This window comes from Rhinopithecus roxellana, chromosome 11, assembly GCF_007565055.1.
Source record: "Rhinopithecus roxellana isolate Shanxi Qingling chromosome 11, ASM756505v1, whole genome shotgun sequence".
NCBI lineage: Eukaryota > Metazoa > Chordata > Mammalia > Primates > Cercopithecidae > Rhinopithecus > Rhinopithecus roxellana.
Window position 1 is genome coordinate 114,102,363 of NC_044559.1, and position 19,910 is coordinate 114,122,272.

Genomic DNA, 19,910 nt, shown 5'->3' on the forward strand with positions numbered 1-19,910 from the left:
TTGCCTGTTGAACTGGAGTTTGTTAAATATTTCACTGATGGTTATTGGTTATAAACCTGTTTATCAAACACAGAACAAAGACAGGATGGAATCAGTCACCCTCCACCAGATTCCAAGATGCCTAACCTTTCTCCTAGCCACTCAGCTGCATATTTACCTTATCTTATGCACAGCATCACTGAGGCCAATCACACAGGACTGAAACTGCTGTTTCACTGCCTGCTTCTCCCACCTCTGTGCCACATGTATTCCCCTGTTACAAAAGACAATGCCGGGAAAGGTAGCTCATGCCTGTAATCCCAGCACTTTGGGAGGCTGATGTGGGAGGATCCCTGAGGCCAGGAGCTCAAAACCAGCCTGAGCAATACAGCAAGATCCCATATGTTTAAAAAAAGTTTTAAATGCCCTGGGCATAGTGGTACATGTCTGTAGTCTCAGCTACTCAGGGGGCTAAGGTGGGAGGATCACTTGAACCTAAGAGTTGAGAGGCTGCAGTGGGCTATGATTGTACCACTGCACTCCAGCCTGGGTGACAGAGCAAGAGCAAGACCTCATATCTCTAAAAGAAAAAAAAAAAAAAGAGGCTGGGCACAGTGGCTCATGTCTGTAACCCCAGCACTTTGGGAGGCTAAGGTGGGTGGATCACTTGAGGCCAGGGGTTTGAGACCAGCCTGGCCAATACGGTGAAACCCTGTCTCTACTAAAAATACAAAAATTAGCCTGGCATGGTGGTGCACACGGGTAGTCCCAGCTACTTGGGAGGCTGAAGCAGGAGAATCGCTTGAACCTGGGAGGCAGAGGTTGCAGTGAGCCAAGATCACGCCATTGCACTCCAGCCTGGGCAACACAGCCAGACTGTCTCAAACCAAACAAAACAGAAAAGGAAAGGGAATGAAATGTATATATATAGCCCCTCACATAACTTACTTTGGGACCCATTCCCCGGCTACACTGAGTCTGTGTTCCCAGGCTTACGTAAGTCCTCAAACCTGGCTCGGAATAAATCTAACTGCGATTTCTCTAAGTTTTAGTGCTTGTTGTTTCACTTGCTGGTCAACAGGCACTGGACCCAGGTCCTTTATTGCTAATTCTTCAGCCTCAGCAAATCAATCTACACTACAAACATATCAATGCAGACCCTGCGCCAGTGGAAGAGGCTTCCAGTGTTTAGCACGGTGCTCGCTGGCCTGTGACACTGGTCACTGGCTCCTTCCTTAAGCACCTTGTGGGCTTCATCCTGCTCGTATCCTACCAGGCCCTTCCTCAAATGTCACCTTCTCAGAGAGGCCTGACCTCCTAGCCGCCCTGCTGAAAAATATGACCCGGCCCCCAGCACCTCCCATGTTCCGTCCACCAAACCACAGCAACATCTTTACAAAGTGAATGTGAAAATAAAGAGAATGAAAATCCAAAGGCTAAGTCAACTGAAAAATCATGTAGCTGCAACGTTTGTTTAAATATCTTAAATATCACCGCATGATTAAGGCTCAAAATTATCAAACAATAAGGCATATATAATAAACTACACCAAACATTCCTCAGACACTATCTGCATTGATCTTTTAACAACAAGAACGCCTGCAACCTGAACTGAATTGAGAATTACAAACCTCGCAGAGGGTGACTCAGGGAACCCATCACAGCCAGCCTGATTTCAACACACTGTCCCATGGAAAAACGTGCTCCTCGGCGAAATCCTAAATGCACTACATACACCTCTGTGCAGCCACAAGTGTCTGAAAATATCAACCGCAGTTTCATTCTAGTTAATCATAGACAAGAAGGCTACACACTTCCAGAAAAGGCAGGCTATCTCAGCCCTTCACCATGGATAATCTCCATGATGCCAAACCCAAACAGACAACTGCCTCTGACCTTGACCTCGTTATTACAGTTGGGGAGTAGCTGGAGGGAATGTGACAGAAGAGCCGGCCAGCGATCAGCAGCGGGAAGAGTGCATGCAAAGGCCACAGGGTAGGAGGGTGCCGGGGGGGGATGAGAAACAGCAAACCCGCCAGGGTGGCTGCATGGGAGGGAGGGATGGTGAGGATATAGAGTGTGGGAACTTGAACGCCAGTGCTGGCATTCTGGTCTTCACCCTGAGGGCCATGGGGAGCTATTCCCAGGTTCTGAGCAGAGTAATGACAGTATCTGACTCATGAGTTAAAAGATTACTCCAGCTCCTAGGTTTAGAACGGGCTGCAGGCAGGCAGGCAGGCAGGGAGTCAGCTTGGCAGCTGCAAGGGTCATCCAGGCACAGGTAGGCGGAGAGCCTGATTCAAGATGTATTTTAAAGGTAAAGTCTCTGGGACTTCCTGAAGGACTGGACATGAGGCGTGAAAAGCACGGAGGAATCAAGGATGACTCAGAGGTTTCCGGCCTGAGCAACCAGAAGGCTCAAGTTGCCATGACAGGAGGCTGAAAGAGCAAGCGGATCTGGGACGTGTCGAGTCTGAGATGTCTGATCGACATGGAAGAGGTGACAGCGAGAGGGCAAGTACAGCCATCGCTCAAGCCCGGGTGACTTGCTCTCCTTTACCTGACTGACTGGCCCTCCGTGGCCTCAGGCTTTGCCTGCCCTCCGCTTTCCATCCCCTCTTCCCGTCCCGCGCTCCCACTGCTCCCTCAACTAGAGACAGCACAAGATGCCCACTCCCAGCCTTTCCTGGAGGTCAGCGCTCGGGTGCAAACATGCCGTGGGCCTTGTTGCCAGGAAGGAGGTTGAGCTTCCAGTGTGTAGAAAGAAATGACTTTAGTTCTGAATCAAAGAAACAGGCCCAACTTGGGACTTTTTTCTGACTTCTCTTTAGACTTAGTTGCTTGGAAGTCTTTCTTCTCCATAGCACCAGTGGGGTGAGGGGCACCCGACCCTGTCTCCTATTAGAGAGACACAGGCACTGGCAGCTGGTGCAGGAGGGGAGGGCTGTGGGTGACTTTTTAGACACTTGTGGCTGCACAGAGGTGTGTGTAGTGCATTTAGAAGTTCAGCCCAGGAACACGTTTTTCCATGGGACAGTGTGCTGAAGTATACGTATATGCTGTCAACACAGGGGCAAACATCTTCCTTCTTTTTCATCGGTTTGTCCTTCTTCACTGGAGCTGGGAAAGGGAGTGCACAGGAGCGTCTCAGTCTGAGTTAAGCATGGAGACCTTAAGCCTGTCCTCAGAACAGGTGGCAGGGTCCCTGCAGCTCCTCATGCACAGGTCACAGTGGGGTCTTGGAAATGGTCATTTAGTAACAAGGGGGTGAACGGGCCGGGAGCAACCCCCTCCTTGAGTCTCTGCACTCAGGGCAGTGGTGCTGGGAGAACCATGTGGGATCTGGGTTCCAGCTGCTTCTCAGTAACACCCCGTCCTGGACCTTTGACTAGCACATGGGAATAATCATCACAGTGACCTTCTTCAAAGCTCTCTTCCTTCTGCTAGCCATCTTGCTCACTGCTACCAACGCTGGAAAATACAACTCTGGTATAAGGGAACTCTTGCATCTCACAAATCCTATCTTCCAATCAAGCTGAAACCAATACTCTTGCTCCCCACATCCTTGCACCCCGCCTTCCTCCACTAGCGTGCTCACAGCAGCACTGCTCCCTCTGAAGGCATGTTGAGCCTTTTCCTACTGCAGCCCCGCACCTCCACAGAGCCAAACTCACACATCCAGCAAATCCAAAGAAACGCCACATCTGCCCGGACACCTTCCCAAATTCCATGGGATGTTCTTTGTTCCCTCTTCCTAGTATTCGTCGACCACCACCTTTGTATTACAGCAATGTGGATATAAATCTTATCCTCTCTTCGCTGCAAAGAGCATGTCTGGTTTATGTTCCTATTCCTTTGACCCCTTGGACTTGTTCAGTAAGTATTACCTAAATGAAGCAACAAAGGCCTGGGCTAACGACAGAGGGTGCCCCTGAGCCATGTGGATTCCACCGCCACAAGGTACAGTGCAGAAAGTGGGGCTGAACGGCCAGGTACATTTCCTCACTGGCCATCAAGGAACCCAGGAGCCTGAGAGTAAAGACACGGTAGAAATGTCTAGAGGTAAAAGTACTTTGCAGGCAAATATTATTGACATGAAACATCGTTTCTAGAAATAAACACAAAGATAATCTTGTCACAGTCTCTTCACTGGTCAAGTAACTTACTCATTTTTTTTTTTTTTTAATGTATCAAGTCAATTAAGGAAAACCAGGACCAGCTCAGTGAAGGAGAAATAAAACTGGTTTGAGATCCTGGACAAAGTTTAACTTCCCTGACCCCCAGTTCTATATGTAAAATGAATGTTGTAAAAATTGAGTAAAATGTGTACGCAAGGGCTCTCTCTAATCCCTGGCACAAACATGAGAACTCAATACAAGGTATTATAACCCCAACTATGTGACGAGCAACATTTCATACTTTATTTAGAGGCCTGGAAATCTCTGTATAGGAAACTCTACTTCTCTGGGCTTCGATTTCTTCAAAAATGTTACTTCAGTTGAATGACCCGCAGACTTTCTCACTGGTAACGTTCAATGGTTCTTGAACCCATTCATGCCACTAACATAAGAAGCTTCTGCAAAGTCTAAAAAGGCCTGTCTATCACACTGCCAAGGTGCTGCATGAAGTTCTGAATGGCTCCAGTCGTTCAGAGTAGGGCAGAAAACAGGCAGGCCTGATGACAAGGGCCTCTCGTGCTGTTCTGAACGGAGGGGACTCACCTACAGATTTTTAAGCTATTGAATAATAAAAGAGAATTGTACTTCAGACAGATATACTATGCACTGAAAAATGCTGCCTGATGAGAATTCTACCTTTAATTTCCACTAAGGAGCACATGGAAGTCATTATTTGACTCTACTATCCCAGAGAATTGGGAAATCCCATGCTTACAGATGGATTTTGAGTCCTTGCTTTTCACGTTTTCCCCTTTCCAAAGTTCACTCTGGGCCCAGCTCTCTGGCTATCCCAGGTACTTCTGTTGACTGCTTTCCAGAGGTGAATTACCATTCCCTCGGAAAAGTTTCACAACTGGGCCGATAAAACAAACGCAGACCGCGGCTGGCTTTCCCCAGCAGACTGCTCTGGCTCCATATCTGCATATTTCTACATCAAACAGATAAAATAAATTCAAAACCTAATCCTATAAGATTTAAAAATCAGAACTTAGCGATTATGCTAACTTTCATGTTTACCTAAATATTTAAGACCTAATTCTATCTAGAAGCACTAACACTTGAATCCTTTCTAAAACAATCTCTTGGCACATGGTAATGCGTACAGTTTACAGGTGTCTACCACCAACCAAAATGAAACAAACTTTTGAACTGCCATAACTTCTGGAAAGTTGAAAGTAATTCCAAGATATTTTTAGAGAATCTGTTTTCTAAGCTGTCTCTAAGATTCTGGCAACCCCTGGCAATACCCTGAGAAACCCAAGTTACGTAAGGTGGAGGCGGCAAACTCCGGGCCAGGTCAGCCTGAAAAGGGAAAGACACCGCTCGGATCCAAAGCCTCCCTCTCAGCACCCACAGTTCCCAGACAGGCAGGAGTCTGAGTTCCAGTACGAATTTTTACCAAAGTGCAGTTGGTTTCATCACAAACTCCTGATTTGCCTGGCCCTAGGGCAAACCTAAAAATTTCCATCTTAGACCAGGAGACAGTGGCATCACCTGGTACTCAAAGGCAACAGACAAGTGGCCAGGGGATTTCTGTGGCCACCAACCTGGTGCACCCAGGCTTAGAAATGACGTCCCACCAGAGTCTTATGCGTAAGTGCAGAAATGTTATTGTTTCATCTCTGCCAAGGCCCACGACAGCTGTAGGACAGTCCCCTGTGGCTTCCCAGGATGGTCATTTAAAACAATGACGAACTCAACAAGTTTGCTGCCAATATGCTGTTGTACAAATGCCAAACAGTGAGGCTCTTGGGAAAGTATCACATTCATTTTCTCATCAGTTTTTTCATCCCCTGAAAATGCATTTTTACAAATAAGGCACATATTTTATATTTAGAAAATGGCAGAGGAGGAGGGAGTGAGTAGAGTACTACGGAAGGCAAGAAATATCCGACAGACATCTGCCTACAGCAACCAGAAGCTGGCCCAAGTGAGGTGGGAACGACCAGTAGATGGCGACAGCTCCTCAACTAATGAGGAGCCAGAATGGCAGGTCCACTTTCCTTAGGACAGCCAGAGTGGGGCAGCCATGCCCACTCTGCCCTCCTGCACTGTCATCAAAGCACACCCCAAAAGCGGTTGGCCATTCTGAGAGATGCGGTGAAAGGAATCCATCTTGGAGTTGGTGTCCATGTCACCTGGGAGTATATGTAAGCTTCCCCTGTCACTTGGTCCTCATATGGCCCACAAGGTCGGGGTCATGACTCCCCAGTCTCCAAATGAAGCTGACAGCTTCAAGAGCATGGGTTAGAGTGGGGCTCCCTGCATCTGCATTCTAGCTTCCTCACTTGCTCTAAGTGTGATCTTGGGTAAAACAGCAACAATGAAAAAGGACTGATAGATCTCACAGGGTTGCTATGAAGAGTAAACAAGAAATGCACCCACCGGTCCGCGGTGGCTCACACCTGTAATCCCAGCAATTTGGGAGGCTGAGGCGGGCGGATCATGAGGCCCAGAGATGGAGACCATCCTGGCCAACATGGTAAAACCCTCTACTAAAAATACAAAAATTAGTTGGGTGTGGTGGCGTGTTCCTGTAATACCAGCTACTTGGGAGGCTAAGGCAGGAGAATCACTTGAACCCGGGAGGCTAAGGCAGGAGAATCACTTGGACCCGGGAGGCGGAGGTTGTAGTAGACTGAGATTGAACCACTGCACTCCAGCCTGGAGACACAGCGAGACTTTGCCTCAAAAAAAAAAAAAAAAAAGAAAAGAAAAGAAAAAGAAATGCACCAAACACAATGTCTACAACACAGTAAGACTTCAACAGATGTCACCTGCTATTAGTGCTGTCACTGGCAATGAATAAGAATAAATTAGTAACAATAACGCTGTCATTTGCTGCCCAAGGCTACCCAGATTTGACCTTGAGTCTGTATAATTCCAAAAGCAAGCTCTTAGGCACTCCATGGGCTGGGATGACGATGGAGGAACCAGGTTTAACAGAATGATTTCCTATCTCTCAACAGGACGTTGGAAGCTTTCTAATATCACAGCTTTACGATCCCAAACAGAAAACATCTTGCAATGGATGACATTAAAGTTAGATGGGAGGCAGGAAAGACAAATTTCATTAAAACATATTAATATAAATGTTTTTTTATAAGAATGTTTATGGCGGTGCCATTCATAATAGTCCCAAACTGGAGGCAACTCAAATGTTCACTAACAGTAGGATGGGTAAGTAAACAGCAGTGTGCTGATACAGTGGAATACTACGTAGCAATGAGAATGAACCAACAATTCTGCAAGCAAAGCACAGCTGAATCTCACAAATACAATGTTGAGCAGACAAAGCCAGATGCAGAAGAGTATATACTGCATGCGTCCATGTACATAACGTTCAAAACCAGGCAAAACCAACCTTTAATGTTAGGTGTCAGGATAATGGTTATTTTGGGAGTGAACAGACGGCAGTACAAATGGGGCTTCTAGGGTCTGGAAAAGATTGTTTCTGGATTATACAGATTCTGGTGACACAGGTATGTTCCCTCTGAAAATTCACCCTCAATCAGTACATTTTTTTGGTGCATGCCTCCCTCTGCACGTGTAAGAGTACATGTTCAACAGCTATTAAAATTACTATTCAGAAGTCACTTGGTAGCTGCTGCATTATGACAATTCTGTCATTTCATCCATCTTAAACCGTGCACAACCCATGGGAAGTTATATAGCATAATGGAAAAAAGCATCAGGCTTGAAGACCATCCATCTTGAATGAGAATCCCTTGCTAGGTCACTCATCAATTATGTGATTTTATAAAATTATTTAACTTGAGTCTTGATTTCCTCAACTGGAAATCAGAGCTAGTACACTTGCATGTGCAGAGTTGATCTTAGCATTCTCAAAAACTCATGGAAAACATCTACCATCCACAGTACTTGCCCACATGACAGAAGCTCAACAAAGTGGGCAAACAGTCCCAACAAACTAATTCATTACTCCAACTCTCCGTTAATATTCCATCAACACGAAAGTGAATGACCATATACTGCAAGTACACTAGTTTAGACAAAGAATAATGAGGAACCCAGTCTTGGCCTCTGTTCATTTTTCCAATGTGGACAGGGAAGGATGACAGAGAGGGGACAGGGAGGGAGAAAATGTTGTGGAAGAAAGATAATGACTGGAGCAGGATCTCACAGAGGCTTGTGCCAAAGTTGGGTAACCCAAGACCCAGCTGCTATCTGTCAGAAGAAAGTAAGGCTGATGGTCAACCAATGACAGTTTGGGTTGCTTTCCATGGAAACTAGCAAATTACTCCTGCAACTGAATTTCTTCGGCCTTACACCTCCCCGAAGTCTCAATCTTGGCTAAAAAGAGGCATTTTCTATATTGTCCAAATATATCACGATCAAAGCCAAAGTTAAAAAAAAAAAGCAGCTCTTGCATAATCTAGTTTTGCCAGGAAATTGGATATTCAAACAAACTTAGAAAAGACTGAAGACAAAATATAGAGAGAAAAATGAAAACAAAAACAAAAATACTCTAGGGTGTGAGAACAAGAAGTCTCTTGATAGAAGAAAACTAATAGAAAATAATAAAGAGTCATTCAATTCCTAGCTCAGGGGAGGAGGTAAAAATGGTTTAAGGGGTGAATAAAATCCTTCAAGGGCCCACAGCCAATTATAACAGCCCCTTGTCTCGGCAAGAGGCTGATCCTTGGTGACTTTTTTCACTCAGTTGAAAGTCCTAGGACTGCAGATAAGACACAAAGCCGACACCCTCACTTCCTCTACTCCTGTGCAGATTCCAGAATTCTCTGGTAGACTGCAGAACTACCCTCATCCTGTGAGTAGTACATGGTGGGAGGGAGGAATGTCCCCTAGACTCAGCCAACAGCAGCACATCTATGGGAGAAACGAGAAGGGCGACCAGACGTCTGCCATCTTCACCGTGTGGAGGTGACACACAGTCGGAGCCTGCTCTGCTCTGCAGCTCTGGGAGCCCCAGCCTAGTCAGTCCCATCTGAAGCCCCAAAGCACAGAATGTTTATCAACCAAACAGGTGCATTTGGGCTTATTCCCGGGACAATGGCTGGGCCTGAGAACTCTTCTAGAGAAATATCCCCCCCTGAGAAGGGCCTTGGCTAATGTTCCCCAGACCAACTGCTACCCAGGCGCTGGCAGTGTCACTTGGCCTGTCAGGTGTTATTTCCCGTAAGAAGTGCCTGTGCCTCTGGCCCTCAAGGTCTGCCCCCAAGGGCTGTGATCAGTGGTAACAGAAAACAAGTGTCATTCTTCAAACTATTCACAGCAATAGCATGTTACTATCCGCATGACAGTCCACACCCGGGGGGCTTTCCTCAGGTCATCCAGGGCTCCCTCCTTTGGTGACACTCTCCTGGGCCTCTCCTGGGTCTGGGGCCAGTGTCCATCTCCTTGCTGATGCAAAGGCAGCCCCTAGACCACCCTCCCCCTGTCCTCTCCCACCTTTCTGCCCACACTTCCTCTTCTCTCCCTTTAACGCCACCAGCAGCCCAGGCAGATGGCCACAGCCCTGTCCTCTTCTCTCGGTCATGACTCTGGAGACCCCACACACCTTTACCCCTTCTGCTACATGAACTGTTTCTGAAGTGTGTGTGAAGATCGTTCCTGTCTTCCCGAGCTCTGGCTCTGAAATACCAACTTCGTACTGGAATGTTCACCTCAGAATCAACAGACATCGAGTTGAGCTCCATCTTACTCACCATTTACTGAAGGCCTCCCGGGTGCCAGACACTGCCCAGGTGCTGGAAAGGACACTCAAAGGACAGAGCCGACCCCACCCCACAGGGTCTACACTGCAGCGGAAGTCATCCCAGGCAAATTTGAGTTGGAGCTATTGTTTCTCAAAAGCAACAGAGACGACAGCACACACACCATTCTTCCGCTGAGAAACAATCCCTCGCAGTCTTCCCTTAACTTCCTTATTTCTCCAAAAGGTTCTATCTCACAGGTTTCAACCCTAAGTACAGAATCCATCATCAGTTCCCTTCCACAAATGCATCTGAAAATCATCCCCTATCACCAGCCGCTCATCTTTCATCCTGGGAATGATGCACTTGGCTTCTCCATGGCCTCCATCCCCCCGGCTGCCTTTCCCCCAATCCAGCTGCATCCTCAGTCAAATCCAATGAGCTAACTCATTTCATCAGATCAGGGCCACGGAGCCGAGCATCAGTGGTCACCTCAGGAGAGGATGCTAAACTGCTTGGCCTTCTGTGGCCCCGTTCTCGATAGCAGAGTCCTCAACTACCTTTTCAGGTGTGTGGTTCTTAACTCTGGCACCAACTCCAGTCAGCCAGTACACACCAAGCCCGTGCATGTTCCCATTTCCACCCCGCTCCCGATTTCCTCCTGGGCAGAAATCTGGCCCCGCTGGCCCCGCTGGCCAGTCAAACTCCAGGCACCTTGCAAAGACCAGCTCACAGCCTGCCTCCCCCAGTCTTCCCGGGGCCTCTCCTTCGGAGACATCTCCTCCTGTTTGAACTGCTGTGGAAGACCTGCACTTGGACGCCCCTTGCCCCAGGCACTTCCCCACCCGGTGAGCTAATTTCCCACGTGTTTCCACATTGTCTCCCCTTGAAGGACACAGAAGTGAATCTCTGCAGAAGGGAAAAGACCTCTGAGTGACTTCCATCCTCTCCCCTCTGCTCTGGCACGATGGCTTGTACATAGGCCACACAAAGTAGCAGTGGCCTCACAGTGACTAGCAGACACACAAGAGTTAGGAGAAAGCTGGAGCTGCCAACTCGTTGTGCCTCTGGCTCACCTCCAGAGGCCCGCAAACCTCTGGTCTTACCCCCTATATTGCCTTCCCCAGCCCTGAGCTGTATGTCATACTGTGTGCACCTTATTAAAATTTACTGAATGGGCCGGGCAGGGTGGCTTATGCCTGTAATCCCAGCACTTTGAGAGGCTGAAGTGGGCGGATCACGTAAGGTCGGGAGTTTGAGAATAGCCTGGCCAACATGGTGAAACCCTGTCTCTACTTTAAAAAATAAACATATATAGAAAAATGAGCCAGGGATGGTGGCGCATACCTGTAGTCCCAGCTACTTAGGAGGCTGAGCACGAGAATCGCTTGAACCCAGGAGGCAGAGGCGGACAGTGAGCCGAGATCACGCCACTGCACTCCAGCCTGGGCAATGCAGCGAGACTTCATCTCAAAAAAAAAAAAAAAAAAAAAAGTATTGAGTGAACAGGACAACATGGGCGGCTTAGAGTATCCACATGTAGGAACTTAACCCACCAAGTCTTCCCTGGCTCCCCCTCAGTGTTTTCCCTTTACATTCCTGCAGGACTCCGTTAATACCTCTCCTAGGATACTAAACTCTGCTTCTATTAAAATTAAATTTGAACTTGTCTTCTTTCTCACGTTAAGCCCATAAAAGGAAGGCCTGACTCGCACTCATTTCTTAACCTCGCAAACATTTCAGTCACATGGTGGGCTGCCGAAATTGACCAGATAACGCTCACTTTACATTTAGAAGGGCAGACATCAGATTTCCAAAGGGACCCAAAAACAGAGTAAGGGGAGGTCAACCGATGCTTTGAACAAATTCTGTGTCTTCATTTGATCTCAAAAGAGCTCAGAACTAGTAAGACATACAATCTTCTTAACACACACCAGTACAGAGAACCAAATACCCACTTCTCTAACCAACAGACATGCTTCCTCTTGAATAAGGTGGCTCAAAAAAAATCTCACTAAAAGTCCGTAACACTAATTGCTGTGTATGAATAGTGAGTCTTTTGCCAAAGAAAGAGAACTTAAGACTTTTGTCTGGTGGGAAATAGATATATTAGTACACTGGCTTGTATAACTATTCCCATGAAATAATTAGTAGTTCATTAACATGCAGCACATCAATCTGCAAAAACTTCTAAGCAACTGAAATCCTGCCAATTAATGGTTTCTTTAATAAGTGATTGCCTTAAACTCATTGGCCTTAAAATTGATAAATTACACTTATCAAATAACATTTGATAGATGACTATTAAGTGATTTGGAGTTTCTCTCTCCTATGTAAAGTAGCTTGATAAAATCTGAAATTCAAGGACTCCTGATTTTACCACTGAAGCACGTTCTGTGGTCTAACAGTGTCACCCAGTGGTAAAAGGCACAGTTTGGTGTTCAGGGGAGCTGTTGCTTTTTAAAAGAAATAACTGTCATACGTGTTTCTTTACTAAAAGGAAAATAAAAAAACACTTTTTGAATTGCAAGAAGAAAACCAGTATGTAAATTCTAAAAAACATGACCGGCACAGAAGAGAGCAGCTCGTCATCCAAGGCCACTCTGAAGTCTTTGGAGACCACTCAGGAAGGAGCATGCAGTCCTGAGCTTTGGAGACCACTCAGGAAGGAGCATGCAGTCCTGAGCTCAGGAGAGGCGCGGTGGTGTAGCACCCGTGACTCAGAGCGGTGCAGGAGGAGCTGAAATTAGTCCATTCCCCAGGCCAAACAAGACACCACAGGCCACCCTCGCTCTCAGCTGCACTGTGTCCTTCCTGCTTTGCCCATCTGCCATGCAGCCACGATTATCTAAAGTTCAGCTCTTTCAGAAATAAAAAAAGCAACCAATTCTGTTCCAAGGTTCACTATCTGATCCTAAAAACTTAAAACAAACAAACAAAAAAACCAAAGAACTCTCATATGGTGAAGCTTAACTGAAATAATAAATTATTTAGCTTCCTTATCTGCAAAAAGAGAAGGCTGTGCCAGATGACCCTTGCAATCCCTTGTTAGTGAAATGTTCTGATAATAGAGAAGAGTTTGGCTTATCTGCTGGTCTCCACCACACAGGCTTATAACCAAGAGGCCTGCAGCTCTTGTCCCACCCTGAGGGTCTGACTGACCTGTGGAGGGCCATACCTTGGCCTCCATTCACTCACCCCCGTTCCCAAGAACCAATGACTTCTCTACATGAAGCCTACTTTGAGTCAGTTTCTAGGTACGCATGTTGAATTACCCAAGCTGCACCCACCCTCACTCCAAGTCCCCCGAGGAGAGACTTAACTGCTTGGCCCAGGATTACAGAGGCCCACACGGGAAGGTAGAATGGAGCAGATGTTATTTAACCACAAGTCTGTATCCTGGGGCTCCCACTGTCAAGAAACCCATTTTTTAAAAATCAAGACCCTTGAACTAGCAGCAGTAGTCACCCATATATGATAAACAAAAGTGAGCCAATGTTTATTCTTCTTTGCATAAAATCACCTATACCAACACCTATACATTACAGCATCATTCACATTAATTCAAGTCTGAATCCCAGAAACTCTCCGGAAATCAAGCCATAGTTCAGCCCTATTCTTCCTCCCTAGTTTTTCCTGACATACCTTTGCTTACCCTATAAATCCACGGATATTCTTCTTGCCTACTCCCACCAAAGCCCAAATACACATGAAAAAAGTTAATGATGAAGTTTTTCTTATTCCCTTACATTTAGAAAATCAGCATCTACTCTCATAGACCACTTGTAAGACGCTAAATTTCTGCTACTCTCTTTCTAAAGAATTTGTTGGCAATGTGTAGCAAAAGGCCTTACCATGAAACACCCTTGAACGTGGTTACTTCCACTTTTAGGAATTTACCCTAAAGAGATCAACAGAGATGTAGACAAGTGTACATAGAATAGTATTTATTCTGGCATGGTCTATGATAGTGGAAAAAATGGAAGCCATTTAAGTATCTAATAACGGAATACAATGCAGCTTAAAATCATTCCTTATTAAAATAAATAACAAAAGGGAAAATATTCACAAGGCACTAAATAGGAGAAAAACATCAGGTTCCCAACAGTATGCCCCTTACTTTGGAAAATAAATGCCTACGTGTGTGTCTGTGTGTACAAATGTACAGCACGGTGATCCTCAAAGTGTCATCCCAGGGTCCGAGGCATCGGCACCACCATGGAATTAGTTAAATGCAAATACCTGAGATGCAGTGAATCAGGGTCTCTGGGGGGTGGGCCCGGCAACCTGTGTTTTCATCATGTTTGCTAAGTGTCATATAACCTTTGCAGTAGGCATTAAATTTATTCCGTTGTACAGAAAGGAAAATTAAGGCCCAGCGAGGCCAGGTGACTTGCCTAAATCTACAAAGCTAATCAAGTGGCAGCATCACGCAGCCAGCTCCAGAGTCCACGCTCTGAGCCGCTTTGCTACAGCGCCTCTCTATATTAACTCTCCTATTTGGACGTGTGCTCTGTGCTCTTTCTGCTAAATTAATGGCAGGATGCATCCCACTGTTGTCTGATCATCTTCACAGCAGTTTAGCGCTTCTGTTACAAAGCTATTGATCTGGGGGTTGGGGGTGTCTTGGGCACTATCACTAACATTCCCATTAACATACTTCTTGATGAAATACCTGGTTGACATCTTTGAAGGCTAAAAAAAGATATTTAGATCTAAGTGTACGTTAAATACCAGCACACATAAGCAAAAACTTGAATGCCATCAGCGACGGCATGCAGCATGATACTGACTAAACACACGAGGCACTTGTTGCCTGCTGGAGTGGAGCAGCCATGCGGCAATCCCATGCACAGCTTCTAAACCACCTGGCCACCATCTTTGAAATTATACAAGTTTTCATGGACTTCTTTTCTTTTTTTGGTGTTTGCATGATTTCAAAACTTGCATGTAACAGAATCCTTATTTACATTATGTTATTTTACAGTCACAACATTAAAATTGGTAAAATAAAGTTATCACACTTAATTCCTAAACTGCAAGTTCCTGAAGAAAGAGGCCTCCCTGGGAACTTTTCTCCTATGTTATTTTCTAAGGAGAAAACACGTCAGTCATTCATCTCAGGAAACTACAAACAGGATGGACTGAGAAGATGGTTGATTTCGGCCTAATCATTCATGAGAGGAAGGAAACTACACAGACCACGAAAAGCTTCCTGCTGGGCTAGCTTTCAAAGCCCTCAAACACTCCTGTCTTCAAAAGCTGAAAAATAATCCCGTGATATTTATGACCTGGCCCAACTGGCCAAACAAAACTAATACTTTCTTTTTTTTTTTTTTTTTTTTTGAGACAGAGTCTTGCTCTGTCGCCCAGGCTGGAGTGCAGTGGCACGATCTCGGCTCACTGCAAGCTCTGCCTCCCGGGTTTACGCCATTCTCCCGCCTCAGCCGCCCAAGTAGCTGGGACTACAGGTGCCCGCCACCACGGCCGGCTAATTTTTTTTGTATTTTTAATGGAGACGGGGTTTCACCGTGTTAGCCAGGATGGTCTTGATCTCCTGACCTCATGATCCGCCCATCTCGGCCTCCCAAAGTGCTGGGATTACAGGCGTGAGCCACTGCACCCGGCCACAAACTAGTACTTTCAAAAGAAGAGACTATCTGCAAACAGACTTAATGACAGAAACTGTAGAAGGAACACAGAGACCATGTGTTCAACTTCCTCATTATGACAGATGAGGAAACTGAGGCCCAGAGATGAAATGACTAAGTTAAGAGAGTGACCGGCCCCAGCAGAAGCTAAATGAAGCCAACTTCTGTATAACTACACGTTGTGTTCCTGGTGGTTTTTGGCTGATGAAATTAGACACTGTCTGAAGTAACTAGTAACGTACAGCAGAGTAGAAAGTACCTTAAATAAAAGGTCCACACAGTGGCAAAGCTCGGACTAGGACCAAGATCGGAGTCCGGTCCACTCTTCACTACCCAACACTGCCTCTCACTTCTGACTGCTTTGCAAATTTTCTAAATGGATTGCTCATATTTTCTACTGAATTGTGGGTATTTTGGCACTGTGAGTAACACTACCATTAACGTTACCTCTGGATCAGTAGCTGGATGGCATCTCTGAAGACTATAAAACATGTTTCAACTATAAGTACACTTTAATAACAGCTCGACAGTTTTATCTGCTTCTATAGCCGATCAGTTTTAAGACAGTACAAAGTCATCATGATGATTTTTAAAGCTTCTCAAGCTAGGAGAAAACTACTGCCTTTTTTAAAATTTGCAGTATTACCACTGAGCAGCCACAATGTTTAAAAACCAGTGACTGCTCAGATACAGTTATTTAGACATCCTCTAAGTCTCCACTTCCCACTGCATCTTGCTCCTATTAAAACCTACTATTCCTCAAGCATCAGCATTCCAAATGAAATTAAGTAAGTTGGTGAACAAATTAAATTCAACCCTGAAGAGTGTTTTCCAACTTGGTTCCATTTTCCCCCTTACTTTCAGGCACCCCAATCAGACGTAGATTTGGTCTTTTTACATAATCCCATACTTCTTGCAGGCTTTGTTCATTTCTTTTTCTTCTTTTTTCTTTTGGTTTCTCTTCTCGCTTCATTTCATTCATTTGATCCTCAATCGCTGATACTCTTTCTTCCAGTTGATCGAGTCGGTTACTGAAGCTTGTGCATTTGTCACGTATTTCTCGTGTCATGGTTTTCATCTCTGTCATTTCGTTTATGACCTTCTCTGCATTAATTAGTCTAGCTGTCAATTCTTCCACTCTTTTTTCAAGATTTTTAGTTTCTTTGCGCTGGGTACGTAATTCCTCCTTTAGCTCTGAGAAGTTTGATGGACTGAAGCCTTCTTCTCTCATCTCGTCAAAGTCATTCTCTGACCAGCTTTGATCCGTTGCTGGCGATGGGCTGCGCTCCTTTGCAGGCGGAGATGCGCTCTTATTTTTTGAATTTCCAGCTTTTCTGCCCTGCTTTTTCCCCATCTTTGTGGTTTTATCTGTCTCTGGTCTTTGATGATGGTGACGTACTGATGGGGTTTTGGTATAGGTCTCCTTCCTGTTTGATAGTTTTCCTTCTGACAGTCAGGACCCTCAGCTATAGGTCTGTTGGAGATTGCTTGAGGTCCACTCCAGACCCTGTTTGCCTGGGTATCAGCAGCAGAGGTTGCAGAAGATAGAATATTGCTGAACAGCGAGTGTACCTGTCTGATTCTTCCTTTGGAAGCTTCCTCTCAGGGGTGTACTCCACCCTGTGAGGTGTGGGGTGTCAGACTGCCCCTAGTCGGGGGATGTCTCCCAGCTAGGCTACTCAGGGGTCAGGGACCCACCTGAGCTGACAAATGGGATCTAATTAAACTAAAGAGCTTCTGCACAGCAAAAGAAACTACCATCAGAGTGAACAGGCAACCTACAGAATGGGAGAAAATTTTTGCAACCTACTCATCTGACAAAGGGCTAATATCCAGAATCTACAAAGAACTCAAACAAATATACAAGAAAAAAACAAACAACCCCATCAAAAAGTGGGGAAAGGATATGAACAGACATTTCTCAAAAGAAGACATGCATACAGCCAACAGACACATGAAAAAATGCTCATCATCACTCGCCATCAGAGAAATGCAAATCAAAACCACAATGAGATACCATCTCACACCAGTTAGAATGGCAATCATTAAGAAGTCAGGAAACAACAGGTGTTGGAGAGGATGTGGAGAAATAGGAACACTTTTACACTGTTGGTGGGATTGTAAACTAGTTCAACCATTATGGAAAACAGTATGGCAATTCCTCAAGGATCTAGAACTAAATGTACCATATGACCCAGCCATCCCACTACTGGGTATATACCCAAAGGATTATAAATTATTCTACTACAAAGACACATGCACACAGTATGTTTATTGCTGGCACTATTCACAATAGCAAAGACTTGGAATCAACCCAAATGTCCATCTGTGACAGACTGGATTAAGAAAATGTGGCACATATACACCATGGAATACTATGCAGCCATAAAAAAGGATGAGTTTGCGTCCTTTGTAGGGACATGGATGCAGCTGGAAACCACCATTCTTAGCAAACTATCACAAGAACAGAAAACCAAACACCGCATGTTCTCACTCATAGGTGGGAACTGAACAATGAGATCACTTGGACTCGGGAAGGGGAACATCACACACTGGGGCCTATCATGGGGAGGGGGGAGGAGGGAGGGATTGCACTTGGGGAGTTATACATGATATAAATGATGAATTGATGGGTGCTGACGAGTTGATGGGTGCAGCACACCAACATGGCACAAGTATACATATGTAACAAACCTGCACGTTATGCACATGTACCCTAGAACTTAAAGTATAATAAAAAAATTAAAAAATAATAATAATAAATAAATAAATAAATTCAACCCTACCAACCACCAAAGTAAAGACCAATCTAATTGACAACTCGACCCCAATATTCCCATTAGAACATAAGGAAGGCTCAAAAAATGACACGGATGGGCTCACACTACCAAAAAACACCAGATGCCCCCTCTTCTCACCAACATGTATGATTGCAAATCCTTTACTGCACGGCCACTCTAACTCTACTTAAATCTCCTACTGTCCTAGATAAAAATTGTTGGGATACCCAATCACTGAATTGTTCCTACCTCCTGGCCACATCCAACCCAGATCTGGCCCTAATTTCCCTAATGCCACCTTCAAACCACCCAATCCAACCACAACCCCAAGTCTGCCTTTCCAAAATAATCCCAGGGTTCTTCTGGGTACACCGGCCCCAGCAGAAGCTAAATGAAGCCAACTTCTGTATAACTACACATTGTGTTCCTGGTGGGTTTTGGCTGATGAAATTAGACACTGTCTGAAGTAACTAGTAACGTATGGCAGAGTAGAAAGAACCTTAAATAAAAGGTCCACAAACCTAAATCCTGACTTCACTCTCTGGGTTTGTTTCCTTACTGGTAAAATGACAGCCAGTCATCCTATCATTTTATAAGTTTTTCCATCTGAAATCTCCATATACTGGCCAAATTGTAGGTCAAATAGGTTTGTTTCTATGGAAGAGTATGTTCTAACTTCCAACCACTCACTCACTACAGGTTGAGCATCCCTTATCCGAAACACCAGAAGTGTTTCAGATTTCAAAGCTTTTCCGATTTTAGAACATTTGCAAATGTTTGGAATATTTCTGAGTATCTACACTCTGAAATGCTCCAGTGAGCATTTCCTCTGAGCATGTCAGTGCTCAAAAACTTTTGAATTTTGGGGGATTTCAGATTTCAGATTTGGGATGTTCAGCCTGTATTTCACTTTTGAAATAACGAATTAGTTAAGTGTTTGTCTGGAAAACTTCATTTTTCACTCTTAAAAAGAAAAAAGAGACCTAAATGCCAGAAACAACGGTAACAATGATGTGTTTTTTCTGTAGGCTTAAAATGTTCCATAATTAAAAGAATTTAAGTTGGCTCTTATTTGATTTCTGCTTCTGCAATGAAAACTGAGCATGAGGACTGAGACACATCTCTGTCTGGGTCTTTGGAGGATTATCTGTCTCTAACCAAACCCTAGAGAACAGCTATTTTCATGGCCCACGTCCTTTCAATTCAAGTCTGTTTTCCTACTTCCCTCTCTTGAGGCCACCTCCTGGGCTTTCTGTGAACAACCAATAGGCAGGTTTCTTAGGGAGAAAAGCAAGAAAGGAGTAAAGCAACAGCTGTCAGCAAGACCAGGACCCAGAGTGCTCTCTGGTTGACTGAACCTGGTTGACTGAACCTGGTTGGCTTAACCGGTCGCTATGTCTCCTAGGGGGGAGCACAAGACGGGCCTGAAGATCAAGGGGGGAGCAAGACGTGGTCCAGGAGCTCCCAGCCTGGAGAAGACAGCAGACGCCACAGACCCACCCAAGGGTCAACAACTCTGAACACGGACACCCTGGGGGTCCAGGGGGAGGCACAGGGAGGCCTCAAGGACCAGACGCTCTTCCGAGAGCACCTCCTGCCAGTTCCAGGGGAGGCACATGTGCCCTCATAGACAGTTCCGTAAGG

General features: G+C 45.3%; 1 protein-coding gene across 9 annotated transcripts in view; it reads right to left on the minus strand.

The window, feature by feature from the left end:
• The window catches only part of FAM107B (family with sequence similarity 107 member B), a 265,481-nt gene that overhangs the window by 12,770 nt on the left and 232,801 nt on the right, over window positions 1–19,910 (minus strand). The window lies entirely within an intron of this gene.